The sequence below is a fragment of the Pleurodeles waltl genome, chromosome 5 (genome assembly GCF_031143425.1).
Source record: "Pleurodeles waltl isolate 20211129_DDA chromosome 5, aPleWal1.hap1.20221129, whole genome shotgun sequence".
Lineage (NCBI taxonomy): Eukaryota > Metazoa > Chordata > Amphibia > Caudata > Salamandridae > Pleurodeles > Pleurodeles waltl.
The window spans coordinates 822,155,116-822,169,968 of NC_090444.1; positions in this window are offsets into that span (position 1 = coordinate 822,155,116).

Consider the following 14,853-nt stretch of genomic DNA (forward strand, 5'->3'; position numbering starts at 1 on the left):
GGCCAACGGACATGGTGGAGTCCGCTTGGACTTCTTCTTGTGCCTCTTCCCGGAATGCCGGAGGATCTCGAGTGGGATGAAGAGGACTTGGGGCTCCTGGAGCAGTCCCACAACCTCCTTCTTGAACGGGACTGTTACCTCAAAGGATTTGCGCTGACACAAGTCAACTGCCAGGCTGCCATGAGCTTTAGAGACCGCTCTCTCAAAGCTTTCGAGGCCCGGCCTGGCAGTCAGAGCACGACTTCGAGTCATGGTCCCTGTCGAGGCACCAGAGACATACCTAGTGGGGGTCCGTAACCGACATGGCATGATGACAGGCACCACGCAGCTTGAACCCTGTCTTTCTAGATGACATCTTCCTCACACAGACGAAAAAATTCTCCAACAAAAGGTAAAAAAAAAGGCTTGCCAAAAAAGGCAAAGGGTAGCTCGAACAGGACCTGCACTTAACTGACGCGGAAGAAAAAGAACTGACATACGTGTGCCGGGGCGGTGCATTTATAGGCGACCGCAACATCACAGACAGCTCCAACAATACTGTCGAAGCCACGCGGAGCCAGACGACGCACGCGGATCTGACGGCGCGCACAGGGTATTGCTCAGCAAAAAGATTCCAGATTCGAAGCTGACGCCAGGGAATTCAAAGGTAAAGAATCTGCAGCTAGAAGTCTCTATCAGATAAAGCTCTTTACTAAACCATTTGTGACAGGATAGAGGGCGCAATTCTTATGCACAGTACCATGCTTCCTCAGAAACTCTTCACCTTCAAGCAATCAGAATTGCACTCCATTGTCTGAGAGTACAATTGAGGATGGCCTTCTCTTTGGAACAAATCTTTTAAGAACATTATGACACCATTGTAACTACTATCCTGTACTTGTTTAACCTATGGCCTAGAGTTCAACCTATACAAACAGATAAGATGTTGCATGTTCTTTCTGAATAGGACCAAGTAAATCTATAGCAATCTCTTTCTATATAGTTTCTGGTGACTTTCACCTTTGCATGAGTGTTTTATTTGTCTTAAGGACTTTTACACTATTGTAACATGCTGCACAATCATGTACACTTATTTCCACTATATCAACATATCCTGGCCACCCCACCAAAAATTATGTCTAATCCACTCTTTAGTATTTACAATTACCATATATCTCTTGGGTCCCAACTCCATGATTAGATACCCTACAGATAAAAGGAGGGACCAAATAGGAACCATCACACATGCTCAGCTCCTCTCTTACATACCAAATGATTTTATCTTCACATCTCTTTCCTTTCTACCCATGCTCCGCTCATTGTTCAAAAAAGATCACTTTCATTAAATCTGCATCATTTTTCATTTGCTGAACCCATTCATCCTTCAAAGCCACCACATCAGTTAGAGCATACAGTCACCTCCTCAAATCCATCTTAGTCACATTCCTCTTCATCCCTGCAGTTCTAATCTATAAGCCTACTCAAGCAATCGGTAGCACTGTTGCTTACTTAATGAACATACTCTACATCAGGGGTACTCACAAATATTTACCAAGAGGACAAAGACAATATTTTAGGGTTTGACCAGGACCCACATTGGTAGGTTGAGGGAGAGGCAATCATCGATGCAAAGTAAGATTGAAGACGACAAATGTATGCTTTCTTGTGAAATCTACTTTAGGCATATATTTCTATATATTTTGTAATTTCCTCTTATTCTTTGTGTGTGTTACAAAACAGAGAAAATAAGATGAGAGACGTTCACCTAGGAAAGCAATCTTGAAATACGTAAATGATTTAAGTTGTAAAATGCTAATATGATAAAGTGTCTTAGAAATGTGTTAATTTCCTCTTCTGTACATTTCTGCAGTGCCCCTCAAGTATATTGAATTGCATGTTTACGTTTGGGTAATAAGACAAGAGAAGCACTCTGACATGAAAGTGGCTGCTTTCACTGGTTCAGGCTTCAAATAGCAATGGAATGCTCACAAGGATGTCCTCAAGAAAAGGCCTCACAATCAATCAATCAAACATTTGTAAAGCGCAATACTCACCCGCTAGGGTCTCAAGGCGCTGAGAGAAGGGAGGGAGGGAAGGACTGCTACTGCTCGAATAACCAGGTCTTGAGGCGTTTCCTGAAGGTCAGAAGGTCCTGGGTCTGTCGAAGGTGGACGGGGAGGGTGTTCCAGGTCTTGGCGGTGAGGTGGGTGAAGGATCTGCCGCTGGCTGTAGTTCGATGGATGCGAGGGACGGCTGCGAGGGCAAGGTTGGCAGAGCGGAGTTGGCGGGTGGAAGTGTGGAAGGTGAGTCGCTCGTTAAGGTAGGCCGGGCCTGTGTTGTGAAAAGCTTTGTGAGCGTGGCAGTCTGTACAATGAGTATGAGTGCTCTGCATCAAAAGAAAACTACTGCAAATCAATAACCCAGTGACTTCCTTGAAGAAAAAGAATCTAACTCCTTCCTCATGAAAATCTCACATGAAGGTTTATAATCAGTTTTCACTACAAAAGTGTCTCCCCACAAGACATTCTTAAATTTCTTTAAAGCCCAATGTACAGCTAGAGCTTCCTTTTCAATTAATGAATACTGTTTCTCATGTTCTCTCAGGGAGCGACTGGCAGAAGCAACAGTGGCATGTTCCCTTCCACCACTTTGCATCAGGAAACCACCTATACCCTTCAAACAGGCATCAGTGACCAAAAATTGATTCTTACTGGTACAAACACTTGAAAGTTAGATTCTCTTTCTAGATACTTTTGTCTCCTAAAACAACTCCTCACACACAGTAGTCTAAAAAAAAACTGGAACATTTCTTCAATAGCTTCCTCACCCCATCAGTCGCAAGACCTTCCTCAAAATTTTCATTAAATTCCAAAATCCAAGATATAACAGCAAATCATCTTTATTCTGGGGAGAAGAGATCCTACCAACAGTCTCCACCATCTCAAAGTTAGGAAAAATACAGCTGGAAGAGAACACGCACCAAATAACAAATCTCATACATTCCTAATTTACTTTTCTTAGCTCTCAACGTCAGACCATTCTCTTATAACTGCAAATGTACCTGACCCATTTTTTCATTATGCTCTTCACATATACTTCCCAAAACCATAATAACATTCTGATAACTCCTCACCCCAGAGAGATCAAAACATTTTTCATTACCCACCGAAAGACCGAAGACACTGAGGCCAAACCAAAAGCCATATGTACAGATTTATATGTACCCGTAGTGTGATGAAAACAATTGACATCATGTGATTCCTTGTCAAACGCACCTGATGATAGACAGAAGCCAAGTCCAAAGTAGTGAAATACTTGGCTCGGCCCACTGACTACAATAACTGGCATATTGGGAATGGGGTCATGAACCACAACAGACCTGTTGAGCTCTCTCAAATTATTAGTCACACCTCACCCCTAGTGATCTTGGCTAGCACAATAGGTGCTAACCACTCACTTGCTTCAACAGGAACAATAACTCCTTGATCAATCAATTTATTCAGCTCCGCCTTCACCTGATCACGAACTCCGATGGAGTATCTCTGTTTTGAAATACTGTGCACAGCATATTTGTTTTAATCTGATTGTATGCACATAAGATTTCAGACATCCTATTCATTTCTCAGCAATTTCAGGATATCTTTCCACAGCATCCATGCAACCAGCACTCACATCTCAAAATTAAACTTGGGGTTTAGCATTAGGGTCAAGATAAACATCCAGATCCCTCTGCATAGCCAGCCAAGAATATTATCTCTTTCTCCAACACATATTTTCCCCCTACCTTCCTATCCCTGAACTCGACACACCCACAGAAATAACCACAGGTAGGAACCTTTGTCCTCCATAACTGTCTGGATTCACATCCATGGCTTTAAAAGCTCTGCCGTCACCTTCCAAGCTTTGAATTGTCTCTTGTAAAATTACTGTTAAACATGACACAAATCTAAATACATTTAAACTCTCAAGAAACACTATCATTATGATTACCACACACATAATAACAGTGGTAGACAGATGTGGTGCTGTTATCTCTCTCCCAATGCCATTCCCTGCATCAACAACTGTAGGTAGGTCTCTGTGACAGAATCTCATTGCCTTCAACGGCATAGAAAGGAATTATTTGTGACCACCATCCCTGGATGAAACCAAGCCTAGCAGCTCAGCCTATGGCCTGAGATTGGAGTAATGGCCAATGGCCAAGAGCATGGCAATATATAAATATTAAAACTAAATTATATGTGAACTTCTGCTCCCTTGCTATCCTTAGTTTTCCTTGTTGTTCATAACAAGCTCAGGACCACTGCAAAACATCTTTACAAATGAGATGGCATGCCTGCTTATCAAGTTTTTCCTGATCCTCATTCCAGCTCTGCCTAAAAGCATAAGCCTTTGCAACAGCTCCAGAATAGCTGGAGGTGCAATATATATTTTGAGTGGACATTAGTGAGTGCCTGAAATCCCAAAGGAAATCCGATTGACTGTTCCGTTTTTTTTTTAAAGCAAGTTTCCATGGAGATGAACATCATCTACAGTAAGATGGTTTTGGCAGCAAATGATTACCTCCAAATGTTTGGGTAAAACATTTGCTCTTTTTAAGAGTTAAAGATGGCCTTTTGAGACAGGAATTCAAGTTCACCTTTCTACCAGAAGTGACTTGGCACACCACTTGACTAGACCAGAAGCAGGATGTAAAGCTCTGTGCACTGAAATAAAGAACATAAACCAGAGATGAGACAAAGGACTTGCTGCTGCAGAACTCAGACGTCAACAAAAGTAAGCTGGCTTGATGTGCTGATAAGCTATGTTATTCAGACCAGACTTTAGAGCCAGTCATAACCCATGCCACTGTGAGGACTTCTACATCCAAGGAGGACCTAACACCAGAGACCTATTACAGCTGGCAAGACTTATTACAAGATCGCAAAAGTGGAACTCACCATAGCTTTTCCCCCACATAAAAGTCAAAAGTGATAATATGGCAGGCAAGAGGAAGAAGGCTTTATCCCAAAGGCCTCTTGCTTCCTCCCCATTTTTATGTAACACGAATAGTACCCTATGTATGTGCAATGTGCACCTTTGTGGAGCCCAGGACAATCCCAATTGTAAGTATGAACCTTTCTGTTACTGTACTGTGGTGCTCAGAACAGAGACACAGAAACAAAATAAGTTGTCTCAGTCATGTGGCGCCCTGAACTGCTACCCAGGCTACTCCAAGCGCAATTCCCTCTAAGCTTGCGATGATCGTCTTATGTTCCCTCCACTGCCCACTGATATGTTCAACTACTGGGGCAGCTAGCTGTAACAGTAACTACCCCCACTGTACATATACACCAAGACCACTGATTTTCTTTAGCCTGTGGTGGTGTTTAGAAACTTGTGTACAGGCAAAGTGTGCTTCACTTAAACTGATAGTCAGTGTTGATGTGGATGCTGCTAGGACAATTTCTATGCATCAGGAATCCTGTGGCCCTCCCTTTGAGCCATACCATTTAGAACCACATAACTGCTACCCATTTAAACAATTCTTTTAACTACATAACTAATAAGAATTAAAAAAAAACAAAAAAAAAAAAATATTCTGAAACAAATGCACTGACTGGACAAAGTGATTAGTGTTTAATTTCTGCTAACTGGATCTGATGTTGTACCCCTTGCCCCCCCTCTCCCCCCCCCCCACAACAGTCACAAAGAGTAAGCCTCATCATTCCCTACAAGTCAACGTTTACAAAGGACTTACTTGACAAATCTCTGAGACAACAGTAGTACCTGGCTCCTCTGGTTCCAAGGACAACAGCTGATACTTGACAAAAGGATTACACAGTGGCCTTTGAATGTGTTAGGTCTGGAGAACTAACCTGACACCCCACACAAGTCACCTGAGTAAAGATTATTATATCATCCGAATGGGAGAAACTTTGATTCATGAAAATCTGGAGACTCCCTTGCAAATCAGGTACAACCTCTCACTCTGAGTGAATCTGATTAAGCTTTGGAGGAGGTGATCTTGGTCTTAAATAAGTCTTAGATCTTTATGGCATTTCATATCTTTTTCCTCTTCTTCTGAGATGCCATTGTAAACCAGAGGAAGAGAATAGGCATTATGATCAGCATCTTTCTGATCAACTAGAAGAAATAACAGAAGGAAGTCAGGAACTGAGCATCCAGAAATCTTAGGTGCTATTGAGGATGACCACCATCACTGTTAGGTGCCAACGTTTTGATCAAGATTTGTGTACTCATGTGCCACTTTAGTGGACTTAGTCGATTCAATGTAAACAGTGTCCTTGACTGCAAAGGTTTTGGCAAAGTATTTAAATGTCAAGTGATAGGCTAATTTAATTATTCAAAATATTTTTTTAATTCAGCAATTGGAATAGTTATAGTGTGTTCACTGTATGCATAGACAAAAACCCAACATATTTATTCAACCCTTTGTTTAATGTATTATAGTCCAACAGCTGATTCAAACATTTACTTTATTTCTCACATTCATCTGTTTCTATCACTAAACCTATAGAAAATACGTCAGGGTTAAAAAAAATCCCCAAGTCTGTACACCTATCTTATTTTGACTTATTAATTTAATTTGTTTTGCTAACAGATATTGAATACTTCATATATCTAGGCTAGTGCTGCCTTTCTAATGCCTTTGCTATAAGCTCCAAAGCCATTAATAAAGCCAAACATTTATGAACTTGGATTTCATTATAGCTGTACAAAACAACATATGTAATTGTATATCGCATCAACTGTCTAGTTATTCACTAATGAGTCTTTCCATGACCTTATCCCAGTGTAGTCTAATGCTGGGACAGGTAATGAACATATGTATATAGTCTATAGCAGGTTCTTGACATCAGGGCAGAGAGCTAGTATTTCTATTGTCCACTGATACATTTTCCTGGTGTGATGTAAAAATTGAAAATGTTTCGATAATTATGTAATCTTAATTTAGTAATGCTTGTAGTTGTAAAGCTGCAAAGATAAAGATCCAGTAAGCTGCTCAGGAGTGATTTCAGTGGTTAGCAAATTAGTCAGTTTAGCAACCTCATCTTCATTTCCATCGAGTTGGTTAACCGCAAACTTTTCATACACCATTTTGAAGAAGTAATAGTTTTCACTAGTTTTGAACATATATTTGGAAGTGCATCTGGTTCTGTTGAGATACTGAAGCAAGTTCTTATCTGCAAATATATATATATTTTTTAAAACACAACCCATGCGGAATATCAAACTTGCTCGCTATTTAATTAACACTTTGTAATACCCTGAGTATAGTTTATTTAAAAATTTTAAACAGGAGCCGGCCCATACTGAATTTAGAACTTGTTTCAACAGTCTACTTCAGTAGTGGGTTATAATACTGTAGGGGTTGCCCATACCAGTATGTATGCTGAGTTAACTTTAAATTTGACGTGCTTTAGATGTTGTTGGTGATTAGCAAATCAGAATACATAAAATTAGTACAGTAAAAAAAAAAAAAAAACTTACTAATGTGGAAGAATACCTTAGCTATGTCCTAAATTAATTAAGTCATTTGTGTGGATTTAGTGATCCAATAATAGAACAAAAAATTGAAAAGGAGCAAACCCCACTCTGGATTAATATTGGTTGCAAATAGTGAAACGCTTGTTGTGGATGCTTTAGGCCACAGAAAAAACCCAAGATAATAGCATCTAATCTAGTAAAAAATAAAAAAATAAACAGGTAAAGATAGAAACAGATACGATTGTTTGGGAAGAATAATGATTTTAATAAGATTAACCTGCCCTATTGACGTAAACTGGTAAGATATCACCCAATATAGGTTCTGAATCCTCTTCCAGTAACATTAGACTTGAACTAGAGATCAGGGATAGGCATTGGACATTTACAGCGGGAGTTGTTGCAGGAAGATTCTTACATCAAACAAATTAGGAGCTATATCAGGATATTTCTAGAAGAAAATATGAATTCACCTTCTGATCATATATACTGGGATACCATGAAAGCCTTAATTCAGTCATTTACAAGACACATTGCTCTGCAACAAAAGCAAAAAAATACAGACTGGGGCAGACCTTAGAAACCAGTTAACCAAACTGAAGGAGAAACATTCAGAACCCTTTATATAAAGAAATATGGGCAGAACTGGCATTCGATTGACCTCAAATTACACCAATATATATGGAGAAAAAAAAACACACTCACCAATCTACACACTAGACATTATAGACTGGAGCTTGACAATAAAGCAGGGTCCCTAATAATGTCACAGGGTTGAGACAGAGTTGCTACACAGCCTATTAGAAAAATAATCCATTAAGAAGATGACCTATGTTTTACCACATCTGATTGTAACTGCCTTTGCAGAGTACTAATAAGTCTATATATCAAACTGATACTGAAAGGCCAACACAAGCAATAAAGCGTTCTTAAACCAAGTCAACCTGCTGCATATTTCGCCACATCATATAGATATACTTTGAACACAAGTAACACTTGAAGTTTAGAAAGATATTAGGGCTGTTTCTCAGTCAAGGGGAGCACATTTGGATGCACTACCATTAGAAATATATTATGATTAATGATATATATATATATATAAATATATATATATCACTTCTTTTTTAAATTGACATTTTACTGGTAGGCTATAAGGAAGGGGATCTTTTGCATGATCACAGACCAAGTTTTGGACTGATGCTGCTGTTTTTATTTACTCGGAAGTGCACTGGGCCCTGCTGCCTAGGCGCCAGTGCATGTGCTCTGGACCCCTCAAAGCGTATGTGAAATTTGCTAATCTCAAATTGCCATACTTAAATTCCCTATAAGTCCCTAGTATATGGTACAAAGTGCACCCAGGTCTAGTAATTTAACCGGTTCTGTGCCATGGACGTAATGGTTATGTCCCGTGGCACAGTGCTCCTGTGCCGAGGACGTAACCATTACATCCCGGCACCAGAGCTCGGAGGTGAGCTCTAGGGCTCCCTCCATGCCCCCCACCCCCCCTACACACAGCAGGGCTGGAAGGGGAAATCGCTTCCCCTTCCACCCTTCCCCCCCCCCCCCCCCTCAACATTGACGTCTGATGACGCATTTCTCTTCTGCACGGGAGGAGTGGGCAGGCAGAGTCATCAAAAGAAAGGAAAGGCTTTGCCTTTCTTTTGATGTCATTCTGAGCATTTTTAGCAGCCCGATCGTAAAGCAGTAGTGCTGCAGAAATGTCCACTAGACACCAGAATTTTTTTGTTGTTGTTATTGGCATGAAAGAGGAACGACCCCTTGGGCAAGGGTTGCTCCCCTGAGTGGCATTTTTTCTAAGGCCACTTCTGCCCGCCCTGGGGGCAGAAGCCACTAGGGATTTTTTTTTTCGTGTTTGTTCTGTCTTATAAGGGGAGCGACCCCTTAGGCAAGGGTCACTCCCCAGGGGGCAATAATTTTATTAGGCCTTTTCTGCACCACCACCCCCCGGGGGCAGATCGGCCTATATTAATTAGGCCGATCTGCCCCCGGGGGGACAGAAGGCACTAGACACCAGGGATTTTTTTCTTGCTGTTTAAATTGATAAGGGGAGCAACCCCTTAGGCAGAGGTCGTTCCACTGGGGGGGGGGGGGGGGGGGAATTGTTTTTAGGCCATTTCTGCCCCCCTTGGGAGCAGATCGGCCTATTTTTATTAGGCCAGTCTACCCTTACGGGGGCAGAAACCACTAGACACCAGAGATTTTTATTTTTTATTTTTTTTAACCGATAGGGAGCGACCCTTAGGCAAGGGTCATTCCACTGGGGGGCAAATTTATTTTAGGCCATTTCTGCCCACCTTGGGGGCAGATTCAGCTATTTTTCTTAGGGGGCAGAAACCACTAGACACCAGGGATTTTGTTTTGCGCCAATTTCACGCAGGGGGAGCGACCCCTTAGGCAAGTGTTGCTCCCCTGGGGGCAAATCTATTTTAGGCCAGCCCTATTTTTGTAAGGCTCATCTGCCCCCCCCCCCCCCCAACAGGGGGCAGAAACCCCATCAGACACCAGGGAAGATTTATTTTTTTTAAAAAGAGGGTGGGGGTATGACCATACCACCACCCTAAATAAATGGGGACAAAGTTGTTCTGCCCACCGGTGGGCAGATGGGGCAATTACCCCCGATCACCTCCCGGAGGGGGAGAAAGCCTACTAGATGCCAGGGAATTAAAAAAAAACAAAAAAAAAAACACTGGGGTGGTGGCTACCAACCAGTATGGGCATGGTTATGCCCCCAATCCAACTGAAGGGGCTAACAGTCTCTCAGCTCTCTCCCCGCACACTAAAACATCTTATCCCACAGCAAGCAAGAGGATATTTGATTATTTTGGGTTTTGGTTTCACATCTGGGCCACGAGAGCTTGTCTAACTCTCAAAATCGTCCCACTTGGAATGGTGAGGGCTGCACTTTTTGGACTTTGGGGTCACTGCCATGTAGAAAACTCTACGAGACCTAGACACATCTGAAAACTAAACATCTGGGTGAGTCCATGGTGGTCTGCTTCACATGCACCCGCACCATTTTCTTAACTACAATGCCCTGCAAACCTCCAACTTTTCTGGAAATCACACATTTTTCCCACATTTTTGTGATGGAACCTTCCGGAATCTGCAGGAATCCACAAAATTCCTCCCACCCAGCAGAATAAAAATTCTGCCCCACTTGTCAGCCTAAAAACTTTTTTTTTCTTTCCAAACTGCCCTTTCGGACCCGCTTTGGTTCCCCCTCCCCCCCTATTTTTTTACATGTTTTTGGCTCTTCCCTGTCACAGGCACTTGGCCCACCTACAACAGTGAGCATCATTTTTACTGGGAGACTGAGTGGAACGTTGGGTGGTAGGAAATTTGTGCCGGTCTGGTGATCCCACACAGAAATGTGGGAAAAATAGGATTTTTTTAGCTAAATTTGAGGTTTGCTGAGGAGTCTGAGTAACAAAACACTGGGGGATCCACGCAAGTCACACCTCCCTGGACTCACTCTGGTGTCTAGTTTTCAGAAATGTTTGGGTTTGGTAGTTTTCCCTATATGGCTGCTGAGCCCAGGACCAAAAATGCAGGTGCCCCCCCCGACAAAAAAGGACGTTTTGTACTTTATAACTTTGATGTGTCCACATAGTGTTTTGGGGCAATTCCTTTCACTGGAACTAGGCCAATCACACAAGTGAGGTACCATTTTTATCGGGAGACTTGGAGGAATGCCGGATGGAAGGAAATGTGTGGCTCCTCTCAGATTCCAGAACTTTCTGTCACCGAAATGTGAGGAAAATGTGTTTTTTTGGCCAAATTTTGAGGTTTGCAAAATATTCTGGGTATCAGAACCTGGCGAGAGCCCCACAAGTCACCCCATCCTGGATTCCCCTATAGTGTCTAGTTTTAAAAAATGCAGAGGTTTGGTAGGTTTCCCTAGGTGCCGGCTGAGCTAGAGGCCAAAATCCACAGCTAGGCACTTTGCAAAAAAACACGTCAGATTTCAATGTAAAAATGTTGTGTCCATGTTGCGTTTCCAGTCACAGGCATTAGGCCTACCCGTGCAAGTGAGGTACCCTTTTTATCGGGAGACTTGGGTGAACAAAGAATAGAAGAACAAGTGTTATTGCCCCTTTTCTTTCTCTACATTTTTGCCTTCCAACTGTAAGACAGTGTGTAAAAAAGACGTCAATTTGAGAAATGCACTGTAATTCACATGCTACTATGGGGACCCCAGAATTTAGAGATGTGCAAATAACCACTGCTTCTCAACACTTTATCTTGTGCCCTTTTTGGAAATACAAAGGTTTCCTTGATACCTATTGCTGTATACCCGGTATAGAATGAAAACCCATTGCAAGGTGCAGCTCAGCTCTGGGTACCTAGGATTCTTGATAAACCCACAAGCCCTATATATCCCTGCAAGTCCAGCAGACATAACGGTATATGGCTTTCAAAAATCTGACACCTCAATGTCAATATTTATTTTATTTTAGCTGTTATTTTCTGTAGGAAAACTTTGTAAGATCTACACAAATGACCCCTTGCGGAGTTCAGAATTTGTCTATTTTTCAGAAATGTTTAGCTTTCCGGGATCCAGCATTGATTTCACACCCATTTCTGTCACTAACTGGAAGGAGGCTAAAAGCACAAAAAAATAGTAAAAATGGGGTATGTCCCAGTAAAATGCCAAAATTGTGTTGAAAAATGTGGTTTTCCGATTAAAGTCTGACTGTTCCTGTAAGCTGGGAAGATTATGATTTTAGCCTTTCAAACACTTTGTTGATGCCATTTTCAGGGAAAAGTGCAATCCTTTTTCTGCAGCTACCCCCCCCCCCCACACACTTTTTTTTTTTTTACTGAAATTTTGCTGCATTTTGGCCAATATTTTGGTCTCCTTCAGGGGAACCCACAAACTATGGGTACCTCTAGAATCCCTAGGATGTTGGGGGAAAAAAGGATGTAAATTTGGTGTGGGTAGCTTATGTGTACAAAACGTTATGAGGGCCTAAGCGCGAAAAGCCCCAAATAGCCAGAAAAAGGCTCGCCACAGGAGGGAAAAAGGCCTGGCAGCGAAGGCGGTTAAACTTTAAATGTCCTGAAAATGAAAACTCGAAATTGTCGGTTTCACTGTAGTGAAGCTGGTAGTCCCATTGCTAACATGGGGTCTCAGTAGACCATGCGCTAAATTATAACTTCCATTTGGGACCACCAAATATAGTACTTCAAGGTATCAAATTAATTGTTACCTTAAAAAAGACTTATACCTGAAGTCTAATTTAAAGTAACTTTTAAAGCAAAGGAGACTTTAGAATGTCACCAAGTTTTTGGCTCAAAGTTCTAGTGGCTGTTTCTGATTAACTAGAGCAGTTGTCACCCGAGACAGCTTGCTATCTTCCTGCTAAATGATGTGAAGTGCTCTCCGGAACAGGAAACAAAAGGACTACTGGTGGTAGGAGATGTGACCTTGTCCAGCAGAATGGCCAGAAGGCTGTGATCACAGATGGCCCAGCTGCAAAGGGGCTACTGCCTCCGAGACGCAAATGTGAATCGCACTACCCTTTGTATTGTGAAAGACAGGCTGGCATCTCTTCTAGGTGTTTGGCGGGGGGAGAGATAGGTGGCAAGGGTAGGAAAATCCATTGAAGGACCGGTTTCTGGAAGGGTGGCTAATTGCACTGGACATATCTAAGGGGTGTGCCCATGGCTCTGTATTAGGGAATAAGAGTCCTATATCTTGGATTTAAGAAGAGATGGGCACTGTGGAATTGTTTAGTGCCAACCCACAGGAAAAGATGTAAATGGAGTAAGGATGACCAGTGAAAATAGTAGCACCAATGACTGAGTATGCCCCACCCACTAACTGAAAATTGGCATAAAAGTCCCACCCCTACCTTTCCACCTAAGGACATCACAGGGCTCAGAAACAGCAGAAGAAAGGAGGGACCTGTGGACCTCAATCAATCAATCATTTGTATAGTGCGCTACTCACCCGCAAAGGTCTCAAGGCACTGAGGGGGTGGGGGGGAAGGGAGGAGCTGCTACTGCTCGAACAGCCAGGTCTTGAGGCATCTCCTGAAGGTCAGTAGGCCCCGGGTCTGCAGTAGGAGGATGGGGAGGGTGTTCCAGGTCTTGGCGGGGAGGTGGGAGAATGATCTGCCGCCGGCTGTCGTCCTGTGGATGTGTGGAACTGTGGCGAGGTCGGCGGAGCAGAGTTGACGGTTAGGGGTGTAAAAGGTGAGTTGTTCGTTGAGGTAAGCTGGACCGGCATTGTGGAGTGCTTTGTGGGCGTGGGTGAGGAGCTTGAAAGTGATCCTCTTGATGACGTGGAGCCAGTGTAGGTCTCTCAGGTGGGCTGAGATGTGGTTGCACTGTGGGATGTCGAGGATGAGGCGTGCCGAGGCATTCTGTATACGCTGCAGTCTTTTCTGGAGTTTGGCCATGGTTCCCGCGTAGAGAGCGTTGCCATAGTCCAGTCTGCTGCTGACGAGGGCCTGGGTGACCGTCCTTCTGGTTTCGGTGGGGATCCACCTGAAGATCTTGCGGAGCATGCGGAGGGTGTTGATGAGACGGTGTTGACTTGCTGGGTCATGGAGAGTGATGAGTCGAGGATGAATCCCAGGTTGCGTGCGTGGTTGGTGGGCGTCGGTGCGCTTCCTAGAGAGGCCGGCCACCAGGAGTCTTCCCAGGCGGAGGGGGTGGAGCCGAGGATGAGGATCTCCGTCTTGTCCGAGTTCAGTTTCAGGCGACTGCTCTCCATCCAGTCGGCGGTGGCCTTCAATCCGTCATGGAGGTTAGTCTTGGCGTTGGTGGGGTCCTTGGTGAGTGAGAGGATCAGCTGGGTGTCATCGGCGTATGAGACGATGCTGAGGTTGTGTGATCGGACAATGTTGGAGAGTGGTGCTATGTAGACTTTAAAAAGGGTCAGACTAAAGGTAGGATCCTTGGGGAATGCCGCAGATGGTCTTGATGGCTTCAGAACGGAAGGGAGGGAGGGAGGCGGACTCTCTGGGTTCTGCTGGTGTGGAAGGATGTAATCCAGTCCAGGGCTTTGTGGCGGATTCCTGTGTCTTGGAGGAGTGAGCGTAGGGTGTGGTGGCAGACGGTGTCAAAGGCGGCCGAGAGGTCTAGGAGGATGAGGGCCGCAGTTTTGTCTCTGTCTAGCATGGTCCTGATGTCATCGGTGGCGGCGATGAGGGCAGTCTCGGTGCTGTGGTTGCTGCAGGAACCGGACTGAGACGGGTCCAGAGTGTGTTGTCGTCAAGGAAGCGGGTCAGTTAACTGTTGGCCGGCCCCTCTAGATCGAGGTATTGAAGCTGTTGTGGATGTCTGTGATCTTGCGGTGAAAGAAGGTGGAGAGGGAATCGCAGGGGTCTTGCGAAGGTGGGATGTCGTTGGAGCAGG